The sequence below is a fragment of the Canis lupus genome, chromosome 9, assembly GCF_011100685.1.
Source record: "Canis lupus familiaris isolate Mischka breed German Shepherd chromosome 9, alternate assembly UU_Cfam_GSD_1.0, whole genome shotgun sequence".
Classification (NCBI taxonomy): domain Eukaryota; kingdom Metazoa; phylum Chordata; class Mammalia; order Carnivora; family Canidae; genus Canis; species Canis lupus.
In genome coordinates this window covers 20,994,584-21,010,946 of record NC_049230.1, presented here as the reverse complement: position 1 = coordinate 21,010,946, position 16,363 = coordinate 20,994,584, and the positions used below count along the sequence as shown (strand labels likewise).

Here is a 16,363-nt window from a genome sequence, read left to right as displayed (position 1 = left end):
AGAGACAAGCAAGTGGAGCTGTGGAAGCACCTAGAAGGGGCCCCTGTCACAGCTCAAGGGGCAGGACAGCTGGAGAAGGGGTCTGAGCAGGACCTGTACACACACTGGCCTCCCAGGCGGGGGCCTGGCACCCTCAGGAAAGAGTGAGACATTTCAGACAAGGGAAATTAGCCAGGGAGACAGAGACAGGAACCTGGGCTGGAGAGGCTGGTAGGGGTTCGCCTGTGGAAGGCCCCATGTGCCATGCGAAGGAGTGTGTCCTTCCTCTTAAGGAAGCCCTGATCAACTGTGCACTACGGGAGAGAACAAAGTGCTGAGGCCGATGGTGTGTGTCCAGAAGCTCCAGGATGGGCAGGTGCCCTCAGCCCCCATCCCAGAACAGAGCTGACCCCGAAACCACATCCACTGGTCCGTGGAACCCCCACAGATGCTTCCCTAACTTGTCAGAACGAGTCCCTGTGAGTGGCAAAGGACCTGTCCATACAAGGGGTCAGAAACAAACACAGAGCACCGAGAACCTGGCAATCTTCAGGAAAAGTCCTCAGCTTCTCCCAAACAGCCTGACTCAGCCAGGCCACCTGCTCTAGCCCAGCCTGAAGTGAGGGGGCTTGGGGGCACCCCGCAGCAGGGAGCAGGGGCGGGGAGGCTGGCAGAGCAGGGCTGGGGACAGCTCAGGGAGGGCGCTGTACTGACCCTCCAGCCAGGACCTGTGCCTGGAGGAGGGAGGGTGGGGCAACTCCAGTCCACACATTCCAGTGGCTGCCACACCCCTCCAGCCTGTTCTCACCTGTTCCCATGATTTCCCAGGCTGCCCTGGGCCCCAGTATTCAGTGCCAACTCCCAGAATCCTTCAGGGTTCAGGATACAACTACAGAGACTCTGGTGCAAATGTCCAGAATACCTCTTCCACTGGGACAACTGCCTCCCCCCAACATATACACACTCATGTACACATGCACACATGCACGTGCACACACACACACACACACCGAACCATCCTCAGCCTCAGGATACAGATGGAGCTCTCAGGGAGCTGCGCTATCCTTTTCCTCTGCAAACAGCACCACCCTCAGGGACAAAGTGCTACCTTCTTGCTATAAGGCCCTGAACAGAAGAGGACAGATGGCAGCCAAAGTCTCTAGAAGGTCCCTGAGAATGAAGTCACCCCACAACGCCAGCCCAAGGGCTCAGCCAAAGGAGGGCTGGGTGGGGGGCGGGCAAGGGGTCCCTGCCCCAGCCTGATACATCCCAGGCCAGCCCTTCCCACCACTGCTCAGTGCTGGGCTAACTGGAGGCAGGGCCACACCTACTGGACTCCCCCTCTCCCCAACCCAGGTCCCCTTGCTGCCTGGAGCTCAGCCTGCCACCCTGCACAGGTGCAGGCATGACATCTCAGCTCATCCCCCACCCCCACCCCCCGCCTCTCCTCCCACAACCCTGGTGTCACCCTTCCTGACTCTACATGCAGACAGAATTCCCACGCCCCCCTACTCGGGCCCAGGGCCAGGACCCAATTGTTCCCACCAAAGCCTGGGAAGTGATTTTTGCAGCCCAAGCGGCCCTAGGCCCGCCCGAGGAATAGCCAGGCCCTGCCTCCTGCAAGGGCATGATGGAGGAGACCAGCCCCGGTCCCCCAGGCTGAGCTCAGACCTGCTGAGGACTGCAGAACAGGGTGGCAGGCAGGCAAGGGGGGGCCCTCAGCCACTCCCTGGAGTGAATGAAATGCTATCTTGGCCAGCCAACTTCAGAGGAAGAGGGGGAACAGTGGAAAGAGTCCACAAATCCCAGACTTAAAGTTATCCCCCCTTACCACCCATCAGGAGCCCGCCTGGCCTCACTGCAGAGTCTAATGGGGATCGTTGCAGAGCTGGGCTGGGCCGAGCTGAGCAGGGGGTTGCCCAGCAGAGCCCATCTTAGGTCCCAAGGTCACTTTCCATCCACCAAGAGCTCAAGGGCCTTGTTCCATTATCACAGGAGAGGGGACTCAGGCCCAGAGAGAGGAAGAGGATTGTGGGCAGAATTTCACCACAGGTGAGTGGTGGGGACTGACCTCGGTTGACCCCCCCATGTCCCCCTCCCAGCCCCAGGCCCCCACCCCAGCTCCAAGCTGGTGAGGACAAAGCCTCCCTGAGAAACTGAGGACAACAAACACAATGTGACCCTATTGCTTCCTGGGTTTTGTGGGGCCCTGGCCACCCCCAAGCTCTCAGACACACTTCACTCTTCCACCAACATTTGCTGAACGACAAGCAAGACCAAGGCCCAAACCACAAACTGTCTTAAGCCTCGGCCCCCAACTGCCCAAGTATAGAGGCTACAGGAGGGCACGAGCAGGGGCACCCAGTAGCCTGGGCCCCTGGGGGTGCTGGGCTCTCGCAGGCCCGCCCCTGCCAGCCGGCACCCCACCCAGCAAGGACCTGCAAGGCCAGCAGTTCCCACACCCATTCCAAGTGGAGGCCAGACATGTTCCTTACAAGGCTGTGAAGCTGAGCTGGCTCGGGCGGGCGGGGGCCCCAGGCGGGGCCTGGAACACCTGGCTGGGCCCAGCCCTGACGCACCCGACTGGTGAGGAATGTGGACGCCGCCTGGGCTGGCCCTGGGAAAGTTGCCACCACCTGGCTCCTGCCCAGCCCTGACTCAGCCTGGGTGGGCCGGGAAGCTGCAGCCTCAGCAGGCCCTGAGCCTCACCCACCCCACCCTCCCTACTGGGGACTGAAGCAGGGGACACTGCCCAAGAGAGGGGCTCCCATCAGGCCTCAGGACGTAGAGGGCCATTAGGAATGTGTCAGGCTTGCCCCTCTCCTGCACTGCCCGGGGGTCTGCCCACTTCAGATCCCCAAGTGTCAGGTGCTCGAAACATGATGCTCTGCCCCCCTGCGACTCCTGCGAGAGACCTGCCATTCTTCTGAACCTCGGTTTCCTCCTCTGTTAAAGGAGCTGGCTTTTCCCCACAGTGCAGGGCTAAGGTGGGGGGGAGCTACTGCTGAACCTGGAAGCATTTGACAAGCAGGGGTCAAGTCACAGCAGCTTTAACCAGGCTCTGGGAAGGTGCTCCCGCTTGGGGAGGAAAAGCAGAAAGACCCCGGGGTTTCACCTGTCCCCAAATCACAGAAGCACTTGCCAAGTCCCAGGGGATCCTGATTAGGCCGCTGCTCCCAGCAGAGCTGAGTGATCCTGCCCAGTCCTCTGGCCCTGTCATCCCAGGTGGATGTTCCAAACTCCCCAGGATGGGGGCTGCGTCCTTCCCTCGGCTGGGAGATCCCCTGTGGCTGCAGCCACACTTCTTCTTCAGACAAGCAGTCCCCCGGGGCTGAGACCCTGTCTGCTTTTCATGATCTCCCCGTGTTCCCTGACCTAGACCACAAAGACCAAAGCCAGTGAAGACCAGAAAACCCGTTCTTCCCTTCCCAGCGCCACCCACACTTCCCTAGGCCCTGACCTTCCTCCACTCAGCCACCCAGCCAGCCCCCCTGCCTTGGAGTGTCCCCCCTTGGCTTCAGCCCGGGAGCCAGCCAAACTGCAGTCCTTCCCATGCCAGGACAGATGGACCCTGTCAGACCTTCCCTCCCCTGAACCCTTCCATCACCCAGCTGGCGCAGGAGGGCTTTTGTCCTCAGAACTACACTTCTCTCCTGTGCTTCAGGCCCAGTCCCAGACCCTCATCCTGCTGAGCCTAAGTTCAGGGGTTGGGGGCCATACCATCCATCAAAGGCTGCTAGAGCAACAAGCCCTGGCTGTCCTGGCCTTGGGAAGGGAAGGGGTGAGTCTCCCCAGACCCACAAGGCCCCTGCTCCCTCCCTTCCCCCTCACCCCCCCCCCCAAGCCAGGCTTCAGCCGGGTGTGTAGACCCAGGTTGGGGTGCGGTGTTGGCAGGACAAATAGTCTCTAGTGTTGGGTGTTGTGCCTTGGTTACCAAGGAGGGAAGCTGGCTCTCTGCCGTGTTTGGGCCCCAGGCTGAATGTGTGGGTGGGGAGGGAAGGCAGAGGATTTGGGGTGTGGGGCCCTCACTCTCGGCTCCCAGGGCCTGCGGGCAGGGAAGGCCCGCCAGGACTCGCAGCTCGCTGGGCAGACTCAGACTTGCTGCCGCCCTACCTTTCTGCTGGCTCTGGGACACGCCAGGCCAGGTAAAGCATGCTGGGGGTAGGGCAGGCTCCTCCCCTGCTCAGATTTGGGGCTGGGGGGAGCTGGAGCCCCAACTAGGCAGGCACTGCCATGTCCCGACCCCCAGGACAGACCAGACAACCCAGGAGAGGGTCCCAGGACCAGATTGAGTCCCTTGTACTTCAGTTTCCCCATCTGTAAAGTGTCGGGAGCTAGCCTGGGTAGTCCCAGGGGGGTTCCCCTGCTTCTACTCTCCCTGCACGAACTGAGAGATTGGGGAGTCAGGCCATGGGCTGGGGAAGCATGGCCAACTGAGAGCCCCTGGCCCTGAGGGCTCCTGCCACTTTGCAGGCCCACTGCCCAGCCCAGGGCTGGCACCCATGAGTGCCAAGAGGGGTCTGAACACAGGAACCCCAGGAACCCAGAGCCGTGGCCAGGAATAGCATTAGAGAAGAGGGGGGGGTCTCCTTTCCTGGTGGCCCTGAGGGTGGGGGCTACCTTTCTCCCTCTCCCAGCAATGGCCAAGCAACAGCCAAAAGAATCTGGGCCTGCCCCCTGGTAACTTCTCATCAGCAACTTGTCACAGCATCAGTCCCTTCCTGTGTCCCTGGCTCTGTGCTGGAAACTGGGGAGGTAAGACTGGGCCCCATCCCAGGATCAGGGACACAGCCCGTGCAGGAGGCCACAGACAGCACCAAGACCAGCCTCAATAACACAGAGCAGGGAAGCTTTCCAGTGGGGTGGAAAAGGTCAGACTTAGGGTCTGGGGGTTTTCAGGGACCAAAGAGGAAAGGGCTTGAGTGTGGGGACAGGCCATGCCATAAAAAACACAATGTGTGTGGGCATTTGGGGGTGGGGAGCCTGGAAGTTAGGCCTAGATGGACGAGGAGCTTAACTTTAAGGGCCTTGTGGCCAGGATGAGCCACTGGAAATATGGGGAGGAAAAGGACATAGTCCCAGGTGGGAGACAGCCATCTCCCCACAAGCAGACACCATCCCTCGGCCCTGACTGAGGCTCTAGACACCACCCGGAAATCCCAAGACCTAGGTCTCCGCTTTGGATAAGTACATGAGCTAAGAATGCCAATCCAATCCAGACCTGCCCTCCAAAGCCTTAAGTTGGCAAAACAAAAGAGAAAAGGGACCTGCCCATGCAAGTGATGGGCTGGGCCGCTGGGCCTGGGGAGGGGGGCGTGAGGGGACCCACAGGTCTGGGAGCTAAGGCTCGTGGGCAAGAGTGGCCTCCAGTGTGTACACAGTGAGAAGAGCTGTGCTCTCGGCAGGGAACGAGGCTCCTTCCCAAGGAGCTGCCCCAGGTTGTGCCTGCAAATGTGGGATTCCCAAACAGCCAGATCCCAGTTGTACGCAGGAAGCGGGAACTCTGGATGGGATTGGAAAGCCTCTCAATCTTTAAGATTTAGAAACTGATTCCAAAATAACACCAATGCAGGCCTAGCAGAACATAGAAGTAAGAGAGCCTCAGAACTCATGGGGGGGGGGGGCCTGAACACAACGGTCCCCTTGACAAAAGGGTAAACTGAGGTCCAGAGGGGAAATAGGCCTGTAGACTGAGTCAAGTCAGACCAGAACCTAGGCCCCTGGCTCTCCTATGCTCCCAACACCACACCACCTCCCAGGAAACCCCCAGAGCAGCAGCATGGATGGTTCCCACCCCCTCACCTGCCACCACCCTGCGGACTGGGGCACAGCCGAAGGGGTTGGGCTGCATGGCCCCTCATGGATCATCCCCCTCTCCACACCGACAGGCCTCTGCTCCCCGCACCTATGGGTTCCCAAGTCCTCTCCATACCCTCCAACCCGTCTCACCTCATGGCAGCCAGGAATTGTTCTCCCACTCTACAGGAAAGGGAAACCAAGGCCAGAAAGGCCAGGCCATTGCCCAAAGTCCTTCTGTGACAATTTCTAGAAGGTGGGGAGAGGTCTCTGTGCCTGCCTGCTTGCAGGTCCCTGTAATTCGGACAGCAGCAGGAAGAACCCAGCTTGCAAGGCAGGGAGGGCAGGGATGAGTGAGGCCGGTTCAGGGCAGCCTCAGCACAGGGCCAAGGCCAGAGAAGCCAAGCCTCAGCCTCTGTATCCCTGAGTCTGAAGAGGGGGCTCAGCAGGGGCCCAGGGGGCCTCAGGGTCAGGAGTACACAGGACTGTGTGAAAGGAGTATCAGCGAGAGGCCAGGGCGCTGGGGAGCCAGAATGATACCAGAATTTTTTAATTTTGCTTACCTGGTTGATGTGAAATAGTATTTCGTTGCAATTTGAACTTGCATTTTCCCTGTTACTAATATATTCATTTAGTAATTGTTCCTTATTTCCGCTATATCTTCAGTTTTTCCAACCTAAGTAAAGAGCCCCCACTCCTAGGCCCACCCAGGGACCCCTGAGTCCCACCTCTCTCTCCTCTGGCATGTTCTATCAACCTATTCCTTAGCTCACTTCTAGCCCTAGGCCACAGCTAAGCGTGTTAATGGCAGCCCCTTGACCCCCAGGGGGCTGTGCAAGTAGTAAGGAGAAACACCCCCTCCTAAGTTGGTTGGTGCCCCAGACCTCTTGGGCCACCCAGAGGTGTTAAGGAGTCAATCACCCATGTTTTCAGCTCTGTGCCAATCCCATGCCAGGGGACAGAGGATGACAGGACCTCGGCCTGCCTTCAGGTCGGTCACAGCCCAGCAGGAGAGGAAGGTGAGTCAAGAGCAGCCAGGCCCTCAACAGCTGCAAAAGGTGGGCAAACATCCCTGGGAGGGGCTCCTAGCAGGGGAATACGTGTAGGATTCTTCGCAGAATTTCGATCTTGTGTGTTTTCAGTGTTTTATTTGCAGACAGAAAAATGCACAAAGAACTCACGAATACACAGCTCAGTGAGCCTTCACAGAGTGAATGCACCCGTGTAACCAGAACCCAGATCACAAAACAATTGCAGCGGCCTCCCCTGGGATGCCCCCTGCCAGGGCTGGCTACTATTTCTGGCAGCATAGATTCATTTGGCACACTTTGTGCTTTATATAACTGGCTCATATAATATGGCTTCTTTGCTGTCTTCTTGCTCAATCTTACAAGATTCTCTCATTGCTGTAGAAAATTCTGCTGAATGACTAGCACATTCCAGATAGGGAAACTAGGGGAGCCCAGCCCTGACTTGCTCCCATAGGAAGTATCCAGATTTGCAGAAGCTAGCAGCCCCTCCTCCTCATCCAAAAAAAGGGTCAGGACTTGACTTCCCTTAAACTCCCAGAATGGGCATCAGCAAGGAGCTGGGGCCTGGCTCTGCAGACCCAGGCCTCCCCCAAAACCCTGAGTTCTCTGTCTTGTCCACCCACTCCCCAAATCCAGCCTGCTCCTTCCCCATAAAGAGAGGATGAAAGGCACCGGGGAAAGATATACTAATGATATGCACAATGTATGCAAATAGACCCAGACTCCCTGAGTCAGCTTGGACAGTGGCCAGAGTGAATAGAGAGCCAGACCTCCAAACTCTGGATAGAGAGATGGCCCTCCTGCTCGCCGACCTCACTCCTCCCACTAGCTCCTGAGATACTCAGTCCCCACTCCCAAACCCTCACCCTGTGAGCTGGCCTCCTGCTCTTACTAATTAAATTCTGTGAGGGCTGCAGGGTAGAGGTCATGAGTTAGGCTCTGGGAGCTCACAGTCTGGCAGAGAAGTGCACACAAATGCAGCCACCACTCCCCAGTAAGAAACAGTTGGGACCCCAGCTAGGCGGCCCAGAATTTCTGAGCGTGGTTTGAGCCTCCATTTCTGGCCAGCTCCTAAGGGAGCACATTGATCATTGGGAGACTTTTTTTTTTTAAGCCAACATTGAGGGGCACCTGGGTGGCGCAGTGGCTGAGTGTGTCTGCCTTTGGCTCAGGTCGTGATCCCAGGAGTCCTGGGCTTGAGTCCTGCATCATGCTCCTCGCAAGGAGCCTGCTTCCCCCTCTGCCTATGTCTCTGCCTCTGTGTGTGTGTGTCTCATGAATAAATAAATAAAATCTTTAAAAAGTAAAAAAATAAAAGCCAACACCGATTAGGAAAGGGCACAAAGGAGGTTTTGGAGATGAAGGAAATGTTCTCTATCTTGACTGTAGCGGTGGTTCCTTGGGGACACACATTTGTCAAACTCATAAACTCCACACTTAAAATAGCTGAACACAATAGCTCAATAAAATTGGACTTTTACCAAGTGACCGAGGAGATCAGGTATCGATAGATGAAAAGGGTTGGGATTTCATTGGCACAGAAAGGTCACAGCAGAGGCAGTGAAAGCGCCACCCATTATTGCCAAAGGAAGGTGGTTGGTGCCCCCTTCACTTAGTGCTTCTGTGAGGCGTGTTGGAGATTTAGGGACCGAACCTGGAAGGAAAGTATCCTGCCCCATTCCAAGGGCTGCTGGGTGCGGGGAGGGTCGGCGGAGCTCCTACTGAGTGCCCCTGAATGGTTGGCACCAGTTAGCACTAACTGAGCACCTACTATATGCCACACACCAGTCTGGGACTTTACTGAGACCAGGGGTGGCCCCATCTAAGAGCAAAGAAAGGTTTTGACATTTTTAGGTAGCTTTATAGAAGATTTAAAAAGCACAATATTTCATGACACATGAAAACTGCATGAAATTCACATTTCGATGTCCATGGAGATTGATGGGAACATGAGCACGCCCATTTGTCCACGAGCTGTGTCACAGGCCAAGGACAGAGTTGAGGACTTGCGCAGAGACTATAGGGCCAGCGAAACCCTGAAATACTTGCCATCTGGCCCTTCCCAAATCAAGCTTGCCTGCAAAGCCTATAAAGCAGAGGTTAAGAACGCACTGTCCGAGGGAGGAAGAACGAGGGAGGAAGAACGAGGGTGCCACACAGCCTGGCTCCCGGGCTGCGGTTCGGACCCACTCCCGGCTGCGCGCGCCCCCTCCCCGCGGGTTGGTCAACCTGAGACCCGGCCTCGTGCCGGGCGAGCAGCAGTGCCCCCTGCCGGCGGTCAGGGGCAGGCCGGCGCGGGCTGAGCCTCGCCTCTTAGCGTCTGCCGCCATCTGCTGGCCTTCTCGGGAAGCGCATCCCGGGAGCGCAGCCGGCGCGGGGACTGCGAGAGCGCAGGGCGGGGACCCACATGGCCAGTTCCGGGGACCAAGGTGCCAACTATTCCAGGCAGGGATTGAAACCTACCAGCCGGTGTCCGCTGAAAACGTTTCATCTGTCCCTGCTTATTTGATGGGTGAGAATACAGGTGACAGCGCCCAGCGGGGTACCTGGATGCTTACCAAATGCTTGCGAACTGTGGCTCCGAATGTCCAGTTCCTGGGGACTTGAGCAAAGAACAGGAGCTGCAGGCACAGGGTGGTAGGAGAGGACTGGAACGTCCTGCTGACCCAGGTCTCCCTTCCCATGCATTTGTCTTTACATGCACCCTTCATTCTTTCTTACCCTCACTCATTATTCATTCATCCTTTCAACAAGCTTTTCTTGAACACCAAAGGAGACATTTCGCTGGACTCTGCACACTGGAAAAACTACCAGAGAACAAGACCGTGTAGTCCCTGCCACGGAGCTGACAGTGTTATGGAAAAGACCAGTAATTTCAGTACAGCGTGATGAAGCACATTTGGGGGTAGCAGAGAAGCCTAAATGAGCAGCACGTAAGGTGCCCCGACCTTATGGGGCATCAGGAAAGGCTTCCGGTGCCTGCAGAATGGGTGAGCTTGCCAGACAGAGAGGGGATCGGCATGTGCAAAGGCCCAGAGGTGAGGAGTATACCCAGCAAGTTGCTGAAAGAAGTCTGAGAGGCAAGAACATAGAAGGTAATGAGGACAGGGGAGCAAGAGGAGGCTGGAGGGGGAAAGAGACTGTGCCGGCGGACCTTCAACGCTGAGTGAATGCCAGGTTCAACAGGGGGGCACTGCAACATCTGGGAAGAGGCAGGGCACTTCTGTTCCCTGGGCTCACCCATTCTGTGACTGGGCAGCTCTGGCTGCTGGAAGGTTCTCCCTCATTCTGGGATGAAATCAGCCACCCTAAAACCTCCCCTGCCCACAAGGTCCTGTCCTGCTGGGGGCATGCACAGATGGAGTAGCCTCCCTGCCTCTAGGCCAGCTACTCACCTGGTCACAGCCTCACTGGCCGTTCCTGGGCAGAGGCAGCCCCAGGGCAGGTGGAAGGACTGGAACTGGCTCTGGATGCAATTCCACTCATCCCTTTACTGGCTGTGTGGCCTTGGGGTGGTTCCTTAACCTGTCTGAACCTGGATTCTCTCCTTTGTAAAGGCAGCAGAACAGCTCACCTGAGAGATGAGGCCAGTGAGAAGGCTGATGGTGGGGAGCACTCCCCCAGCGCCCTAGGCCCACCTCTGTCACCTGGATCATGGGAGGTGGTGACCAGGGCGTGCTCTTTCTTTGCCACTTTACCCGACACCCAGTGCTGGTGGGTGCCCAGCAGCATTAGCGGAATGTATGAGTGATTCATGGGGTGATTACAGGCAAACCCACAGTTACCACTCAGGACACAGGCCAACAATCACAGGGGGTGACAATACCACAGCACCCTCACCCCAGCGGTACCCTCACCCCCATCGCATCCCTGGCGATCGTGCAGAGGCCCACAGCTCAGGAAGACGAATCCACTGGCAGGAGGAGCTGGAGGTAAACCCAGGACTGAGCCCTGCGCGCTCGCGGTGCCCTCTGCTGGGCGGGCCCGGCGCCGCCTCTCCCTCCCCCCCCCCCCCCCCCCCCCCCCCCCCCCCCCCCCCCCGGGGCCTCAGGGACCAGCCCGACCAGGGAGAGAGGCTCGACCTGGGGGGGCCTTCCCCACACATCCTCTCGCACAGGGAAGCCCCAAATCATCCCTGAGGCTCCACGGACACCTTTGTCCTTCCTGTCTCCTCTCTCCTGCTCTTCAGCGAACACTTCAAGCATCCCTAAATCCCCACCATCCCTCAGGTGGCCTCAGCGTAGTCAAATGTTAGCGCAGGGAGGGACCTTTATTACTATTATATTACGGTTATTAACGACAGCTACCATTGCGAGGCACTTGTCGTTTGCCAGGCCATCCAGGAAATGCAGCCGGTCCCTCCAGAGATGGGCAGCCGCAGCCAGCGGGTGACAGGTGACGTGGCTGACTCAAGGTCACAGCACAAGAGTTTTCAGAAACCTGGTGTTTTTCATCAGGCTGGATGGGGCTCATCCTGCTTCAGTAAGGGGGATTAAGTGGGCCTTGAGATGGGGGCAGGGCCCTCTGGTGCCCCATGAGCCTCACCTTGCCCCTCCTCTGGACCCCACTGAATCCCAGGAAGGGAAACAATGTGGTGAGCCTCCCAGCATTACTGCAACCATTGGGGAGAGAAAAGAAAAAGGAAGTTTTGTGTGTATTTGGACTCTGCGATTGGCCTTTTCCTGGTCCACAGATGACGCTTGCCCAAGGCTGCAATGCAGGACCAGGACCAAAACCTGCCGACCCCCCACCCAGTGTTCTTTCTCTGGGAAAAGGAACCACAGAATACACCTTGGGAGGGGCCAGCACAGGAAACAGGCACACAGTCACTGCCAGGCACCCCACCTTAGGCCTACTACCCCCAGCCCTCGAGAGAGGAGCCTCCTGCAGCACCTCAGGGGGACCAGGCCTGACCTGTCAGGGCTCTGACCCTGGGAAGTTGGAACTTGGAGCCTCAGGTCGTCCCGAAGCCCGGTCTATGCTGTCATCTTGTGGCCACTTCGGGAAGTGCGCCTGTCCGGCTCTAAATTGGAAATAACACGGATTGAGCAAAACTGAACATTATTCTGGGAACTCATGGGATGTAGAAGGGAACATAGCCCAGCTGGTGCCCTGAAGAAGCCCACAGTCTGGCAGAGGAGCCTCCAAATGGCATGTCCAAAACTGAACTCAGCGCCGGATACCCACCAGAACAGGTCATGGAAAAGTTTCCAAAAGATGGACCGATGGTCCAAAAGATGGTCTCTCCCATGCTTTAGAGGAGGCATCTGGAGAGGCAGCGGGCAGCAGGTAGGATTTGACGGGAGGAAGTGTGCAGGAGGCACTCCAGGGAGAGGCACCGGCCTGAGCAAAGTCACGGAGACAGGGAAACAGCAGTTCTAAGGATTCCAGTTTGTCCCAAGCCTAGGTCGGATATGGAAAGGAGGAAATGATCATTTGGGAGCCAAATGGGCCAGTCTTTGGCTGGTGGTCTAGGGAGTTTGTACTAAGAATTTTAGGCTGGGGAACCAACAAAGGTCCTAGGGCAAGGATGAAGCTTGAGCAGGGGTCTCTTTAAGAAAAAAAAAAAAAATACTAGCTGCAGGGGACAGGAGTGAACAGGGCAAATGGAAGAAGTTTCAGGGCAATGGAGAGGGTGCTGGGAGAGGAGTAGGGAGGACTTCAGGGCTAAAGAGGGTACTACTGACAGCTAGACAAGCCAGGGCCAAGCAGGAGAGGTGAGGAATTGGCTTGGAGTTGCTGTCAGGAATTCCAGTGAAGCTACAGCTGCCTGGTTCAGTCAGTAAAGCATTCAATGGTTGACTCAGGGTTGTGAGTTCAAGCTCCACATTGGGTGTAGAGATCACTTAAAAATAAAATCTTTAAAAAAAATGGAGTCCCAGTGAAGATGCCTTTAGGCAACTAGAAATAATATATGAGTAAAAGGGGAAGCAATTGCTCCCATGTGCACAGACTTCATAGTAAAAAAAAGCACTTCAGGGACGCCTGGGTGGCTCAGTGGTTGGGTGTCTGCCTTTGGCTCAGGGCATGATCCTGGAATCCCAGGATCGAGTCCCACATCGGGCTCCCCACAGGGAGCCTGCTTCTCCCTCTGTCTGTGCCTCTGCCTCTCTCTGTGTATCTCTCATGAATAAATAAATAAAATCTTAAAAAAAAAAAAGAAAGAAAGAAAGCACTTCGGCTTGTTCATGTTTTGACTAGTATTTACTGAGCCCCTACTATGTTCCAGGCCCTATGCTACATGGTTTGCTATTCATCAGTAAACAGGGTTAGATTCCAGGGTGGGGAGCGGTGCGGGAGACACATTAGCTAGTAGGCCTAATGAGTAAGTATAGTATGCAGTGTATTAGAAGGTGCTAGGGAGAAAAGGGAGGAAGAGTGTAGGTAAAAGAGAGTAGGGGGCTAGGGTAGGGGGGTTCAGTTTAAAGCAGGATGGTCCAAAAGGACCCCAGGACAAAGCATACATTCAAGTCTCAAATCCTAGAGACTGGGGACTTCCTGGGTGGCTCAGTGGTTGAGCGTCTGCCTTCGGCTCAGGTCGTGATCCCAGGGTCCTAGGATTGAGTCCCAAATTGGGTTCCCCGCAGGGAGCCTGCTTCTCCCTCTGCCTCTGTCCCTGCCTCTCTCTCTCTGTATCTCTCATGAATAAATAAATAAAATCTTTTTTAAAAAATTCTGGAGACTGAAGGATAGCAGGATGTACCTACCCAGAATGGGCAGCTTTGCTGTAGTGATTATTTTGAGTTGTTGACACTTGAAAAGCAGTAAATGCAAGGGCAAGCTTTTTCTAAACTCCCCTTATCTGTCTAAAGACAGAGTCTTCAAAAGGGACTCAAGTATCATCAGTCCCCTCCCCAGCAGGGAGAGTCATCAACCAGGGAAGCCAGCAGAAGAGTCTAGAAGTTGACATCACATCCAGACAGACTTCTCATGACCATCATTACAGCTGTTCTTCTAAGGGCCCACTCAGATTTCCAAAAAATCCTATGCTCTCCCCTGGGAAGCTATCCTCCCCCTCTCTTTCTCTATTAAGAAAGTATACAAGCTTGCATGCTAAGCCACCTTGGGGAATATTTATTTTTCCTGGGTATCCATGAAGTAAACATGATAATAAATTTCCATCTGTTTTTCTCTTGTTAACCTGTATTTTATTTACTACAGGGGTCTCAGTCAAGAACTTAGGAGAATAGAGGAAAAATTATTATTTCCTTCCCTATAAGATTTTGGGAAAGAAAGTCATGTGAATATCTAGGGAGGAGCCTCCGGAACCCAAGGTGGGAACACTTCTGGCGTGTTCTAGGCCCAGCAAGGGAGCCGATATGGCTAGAATGGGGAGAGCAGGATAGTGTATTGAGATGAGCTGAGAGAAGTAACAAAGATTGAGACTGGGTCACAGAAGTTTGAGAAAAGTTTGAGAAATTGCTGAGAGAGAGAGAGTGGTAAGGACCTCCCTCTTGCAGGCTGCTGGAGGGAATGTGAACAATTTGTCCCTGGACGGTAATTTTGCAAACACATTTAAGATATGCTTTTCTATTGACCCAGAAAATCCACTTAGAGGAATTTATCCTAAGAAATGCTGAGAGATGTGCACGTCAAATTATCCACAAGGATGTTCATCCAGTACTGACAAGAACAGAGGGTTTGAGATGATTTAGATGCTCAACAAAAGTGGACGAGTTACATTATTTATGCTACATCCATAGCAAAGTTACACAGCCGTTAAAGATGTTGTAGTAGAATTCTATTTATTAGCATGGAAAGAGACTCAAACATGTATTTTATTATGGAAATTTTATTTTTAAAAAAGTTTTATTTATTCATGAGAGACACAGAGAGAGGCAGAGACACAGGCAGAGGGAGAAGCAGGCTCCATGCAGAAGCCTGACGTACGACTCAATCCCAGGACCCTGAGATCACGACCTGAGCCAAAGGCAGATGCTCAACCACTGAGCCACCCAGGTGTCCCTATTATGGAAAGTTTAAAACATGCGCCAAGGTAGAAAAAATGATATAACGTGCCCCCATGCACTCATTCACCAAGTCAACAATTATCAACTCACAGTCTTCATCTACACCCCCTTCACCTCCTCCCTTCTCCCACATAATGTTCTTTGTTTTTTTTTTAAAAAAAAGGATGTTATATATTGAGAGAGATAAAGAGCACGAGACGGAGGAGGGTCAGAAGGAGAAGCAGACACTCCGCTGATCAGTGAGCCCGACTCTGACTCCAGGCTGGATCCCAGGACCTTGGATCAGGACCTAAGCAGAAGGAAGATTCTTAACCCACTGAGCCACGCAGGCACCCCTCCCACATCATTTTCAAACAAACTCCAAACATGATAGCATTTCACTTGTAAATATTTAAGTATGTAGGGGCACTTGGGTGGCTCAGTGGCTGAGTGTCTGCCTTTGTTTGGCTCAGGTCGTAATCCCGGGTCCTAGAATCGAGTAGCATCAGGCTCCCCATAGGGAGCCTACTTCTCCTCTGCCTGTGTCTCTGCCTCTCTCTCTGTGTCCCTCATAAATAAATATATAAGTCTTAATAAGTAAATATTATTTCAGTATGCAGCTAGCAGACAAGAGCCCCTTTTCTTTAACATAACAGCATACATCAAGTCCCCTGTCGGGCTCCCTGCATGGAGCCTGCTTCTCCCTCTGCCTCTCTCTCTGTGTGTGTCTCTCATGAATAAATAAATAAATTTTTTTAAAAAAATTTAAAAAAACACATACAATCATCATACCTAAAATAATCAATAATACTTCCTTAATGAAGGAAAATTAGGTCTCGCTCACAGTACCCGACACCAAATGTGTGGATGTTCCACGCCAAGCAATTTGGATGCTGACCACCCAGCGTTAGCACAGACCTCACAGGCTAAGGGATCAAGTCCCACAAGTCCCACTGACCTCCCATTTCAGATGTGAATCCCAAGCAGCAAGTCGTAAGATCACTGTAAAGGCTGCTTTTAGGCAACAAACTTGAGTGCTGGAAACCTGCATAAAGTGAAAAGACCCCAGCCTCGCAGTGTGAACAGGTTCCTGAAGGGACCTACCTCGGAATAACCTCAGGCCCTAATTGACCAACTGCAAGCAGGCACAGTTCCTAAGATTACCAAAAATGGGAAAGGTCCCTACTGGCCAGTCTCCCTCACTCCACCCTGTACCACAGCCTCTCCTCCTCCTCCTCCTCCTCCTCCTCCTCCTCCTCCTCCTCCTCCTCAAAGACAGTCTCTCCTCTCCTGTCCTGCTTGCTGCTCCCTTGCAGTGCATTCAATAAACTTCTTTTGGTTTGTTTGTTTGTAACTATTTTATTTATGTATGTATTTACTTAAAGATTTTATTTATTTACTTGACAGAGAGAGAGAGCCAGAGACACAAGCAGGGGGAGCTGCAGAGGGAGAGGGAGAAGCAGACTCCCCACTGAGCAGGGAACTCCACAAGACTGATCCCAAATCCCTGACCCCAGGATCATGACCTGAGCCAAAGGCAGATGCTTAACGGACTGAGCCACCCAAGTGCCCCTATTTTCTTTTTATTTAAATTCAGTTAGCCAACAT

General features: G+C 54.3%; 1 long non-coding RNA gene across 6 annotated transcripts; it reads right to left on the bottom strand.

The window, feature by feature from the left end:
* Positions 1 to 8,605: 8,605 nt before the first annotated feature.
* LOC111097352 lies at positions 8,606 to 15,931 on the bottom strand. 6 transcript variants are annotated; one of them, XR_005364382.1, is made up of 7 exons: positions 15,714 to 15,931; positions 11,994 to 12,209; positions 11,114 to 11,829; positions 10,202 to 10,380; positions 9,528 to 9,613; positions 9,365 to 9,408; positions 8,606 to 8,892 (listed from the first exon to the last, which is right to left on the bottom strand). It is a non-coding gene; the product is annotated as an uncharacterized LOC111097352 (long non-coding RNA). The 6 variants fall into 6 exon arrangements; XR_005364381.1 differs by having other exon boundaries at positions 9,365 to 9,427; positions 9,528 to 10,380; XR_005364379.1 differs by having other exon boundaries at positions 8,606 to 9,427.
* Between the last annotated feature and the right edge of the window lie 432 nt (positions 15,932 to 16,363).